The 3,580-nt window shown below is 41.7% G+C and overlaps 1 pseudogene; it reads left to right on the top strand.

Annotated features, from left to right (window-relative positions):
- Window positions 1–3,262, top strand: part of LOC102862176 — a 12,078-nt pseudogene extending 8,816 nt beyond the window's left edge.
- The last annotated feature ends 318 nt before the right edge of the window (window positions 3,263–3,580 follow it).

The raw sequence follows: 3,580 nt of genomic DNA, 5'->3' as shown, positions 1-3,580 counted from the left end.
GGAGAGGGTTAAACCAAGCAACTCCTTGGAGGCAAGGATTCTGGGGCTTCGTCTGACATATTTTGGGCATGTTGCAAGGAGGGACAGGTCCTTGGGAGGGACATCATGCTTGGGAGGGTGGAGGGACAGCGCAGGAGGGGAAGACCCTCTATGATATGTTTTGATTCAGTGACTGGGGTAATTGGGATGGGTGTTTCAGAGGCAGTGGGATTGGCACAGGATAGAATAGGGTTTAGGGCTTTGTACACAGGTTCGCTATGATTCGCAAAGGACTCAACGGCACATATCAACAACAACAGATGAGCTGTGGGAGTGTATCAAGAATATCATCCATGAAAATGCAAAAGGTCATTACAAAGACAGAGGAGGAAGAAAAGACCAAAATCAGTATCAGAAGTCTCTGAATATTGAAATCCAGTTCTAGACATTTAAAAATACTTCTTGCACTTAAAAATTATAATTATTAAACACTCATCACATGCTATTAATTACATATGAAGAGACACTCTTCATAATTACTTATAGAGACCCTCATCACATCTTACTAATTACTTATAAAGAGACATATAGAACTTATACGTTATTTTAAAAAAACAACAAACCCTATTGCTCTGGAATCTGAACCAATTCATATTAAACCCTCTGATATGTGTTTGGATTCTGTAAATCCCACAGAAAGGAACTGTCCATCTTTTGTTCACAAAGTAGTTGGTGGATTTGAACCATTTGTGTTTGAGGTAACAGCACAACTTCTGGATACTAAGCCACCAGATTCCCCTATATATAACTTTATTTATAGTCACACATATATTATTTGTAGTCATACTTTGATTTTACCAATTAGATTTCAGCATATTCTCTGTGTGCATGTGTAGAAGAATTGCTTGTTTTTGTAATCCAAAGTATCTTTGATTCTATGTATTAAATAATATTATTCTAATGGACGCTGTCTGTGCAGGTTTCCCAAGATTGGCTAAGAACGAGAGAAGTTTCTAAACTCTAGATCAAGAATAGACTTAACAATATAAAAGACTATGTAACTATAATCAAAAGAGATTAATTTCTTCATAAGACCTCAAGAAACATTTTCTGACAGGTACTAAAGAATGAAAAAAAACCACCCTACAAAAACAAAAATAATTCTCTTTGACTAAGAGCCAGAAACTTAAAGAAAAAATGGAAATTTTATTTTTAGGATTCCAATGAGCTTTAAGCAAGAGAAAGAAGAAGATAATTGAAGGGGGTGAGTAGAGGAGGAGGTGGAGGTGGAGGTGGATAGGGAGGGGAGGGGGAGAGGAAAGGAAGGGGAGGAGAAATGAGGAGGAGAGGAAGGAGGAAGGGAGGGGAGAAGGAGGGGGAAGGGAGGAGAGGAGGAAGGGTAAGGCAGGGGAGAAGGGGGAAGGGAGGGGAGGAGGAGGGGGAGGGGAAAGGAAGAGGGTGGGGAAGGGGAGTGGACTGGGAGGGAAGGGGAAGAGGAGTGTGATCAGCTCCCCCTTCTGTCTGGGTGGCATCCCTCTCCTCTGGCTCCCATCCAGCACCCTGCTCGCCTCTCGCTCTGTGTCCCCAGACCGGCCCTCACACCTACATGAACTGCTCTGAGGAGAAGCAACTGCAGCTCCATCACCAGCCTTAAGGTGCAAGTGTGACAAAATTAGGCAAGAAGGAGATGAAGCCGTTAAAAAACTGGAAGAGTTTCAGAAAATCTTTCACATGGTTACTGAGAAGTTCATTTTATGCAGAACCATCTTGAAATCGAGAAGACTTGCCGGGAGAGTGCTGAAGCTCTGGCAACAAAGCTAAATAAAGAATATAAAACGTTGAAAACAATCAGCATGCTCTAGGTGACCAAGGTGGGACCCCATGTGATAACAGAAGAGATAAATATTGACGATGACGATTCAGGTCCAGACACAGAGGGTGCCGGTGACACTTGTGTCTCAATACAGTGTCAGAAGCAAATCAAAGAACTTAACATCAAATTGTATCTGTTCAGTAAGAAAAGACGACAGTGGCCACTGAACTGGAAAATCTCAAGAGCGAACTGGTGAAAGTGAAGCAGTAAATAAAGTCAAACAAGAAAAAGCTGTTTTGGATTCAGAAGTTGTTGAAGAGAGACCTTCGGCAGAAAGCAGAGTCCTTTGCTCAGGAGATGCTCACTGAACAGAAGAGACAGAGCCAGCTTCTGCTGCAGAGCTCTCCCCCTGACCAGCAGCTTCTAAAGGCTCTCGAGGAAAATGCCAAAAGCTAGAATCACCCAGCTCCTTGAAGAAGAGAGAAAAGGTCAAAGAATTAGAAGAACAACTGTAAAATGAAACTCTCCACAAGGAGATCCACAACCTCAAACAGCAACTGGAACTTCTAGAAGAAGAGAAAAAGGAACTGGAACTAAAATACCAGAATTCTGAGGAGAAATCCTGAAATCTAAAACATTTAGTGGACGAACTCCAGAAGCGGGTGAACCAGTCAGAGAACTCTGTCCCGCCTCCACTACCTCCCAATCCCATCCGGTCCTTCATGTCCATGATCCAGAAACAGTCCCATCCCAGCGGAAGTAGTGCTAAGAAAGAAAAGGCAGCCAACCAGAAACAGCTGAAGAAGTCATGGGTCTGAAGAGGCAAGCGGTTGAAGAGATGATGGATAGAATTAAAAAGGGCGTTCACCTTAGACCTGTGAATCAGACAGCCAGACCCAAGGAGAAGCCAGAATCCTCCCAAGGCTCTGAAAGTGCAGTGAATGAACTAAAAGGTTTACGAGAACACTTAACAAATCCACTAGTTCAAGAAGCTTAAAATCCCTTGCCACTGAGAACAGTGAAACTGAGTTCGAAAGGATTTTGTGTCACAGAAAAGTGACGGCAGAAGCAGACAGCAGTAGTTTAACCAGGATAATAGCCACCTCAGACTCCTAATCCATGTCAGTGTTGGGTTCTGTATCCTGTGTAAGAAAAACAGCCATGAACAAGAAAACTCGAGGCTGAATTCAGCAGCCAATACCTGTGCCAGGTGAAGGGCCCTGTACATTGGAAGGATGCACACGTCCCAAGGTTACATTTCTGCCTCCCAGTGATGCTGCACACAAGGGCACAGACGTTGGTGGTGAAAACCAAGCCAGACCAGTAGTAGCTTTAGATCCCATTTCCACACATGAACCACAAACCAAATATCAGGTAGCTGAAAAAGATCCAACTCACCTCAAGGAAGATGAAGGCGAAATTGAACCAGAATGCAAAGAAGATAACAACGTTGAAAAAAAGTCTTTTTGAAATGTTACTTTGTAAGTAGTTCAAGGATAAACATAAGTAAGCTGTCTAGCAAAATTAAAAAAATTTTAAAAAGAAAACGATAATTGATCATTGAATGAGTGGCATATTATTTGGAGCTAGAAGATAAAATATCTAAAGTAGGGAAGGGTCTATTGTGGTTTGGTTTTGAATATATACATCAACTCTACTTTTCCACAAAACTGGATTTATGTGTTTATATTTATTTTCAGTGATAAGTCATTATAAAAATATTAGACTTCTCTCAAAGAAACTTGAAATTAAAACTTTATACTATTGCTGCAATGGGCTCTTGTGTGT

Source organism: Elephantulus edwardii, unplaced genomic scaffold (genome assembly GCF_000299155.1).
Source record: "Elephantulus edwardii isolate Elephantulus edwardi_28Jun2011 unplaced genomic scaffold, EleEdw1.0 scaffold00122, whole genome shotgun sequence".
Lineage (NCBI taxonomy): Eukaryota > Metazoa > Chordata > Mammalia > Macroscelidea > Macroscelididae > Elephantulus > Elephantulus edwardii.
This window is presented reverse-complemented; position numbering and strand designations above follow the sequence as displayed.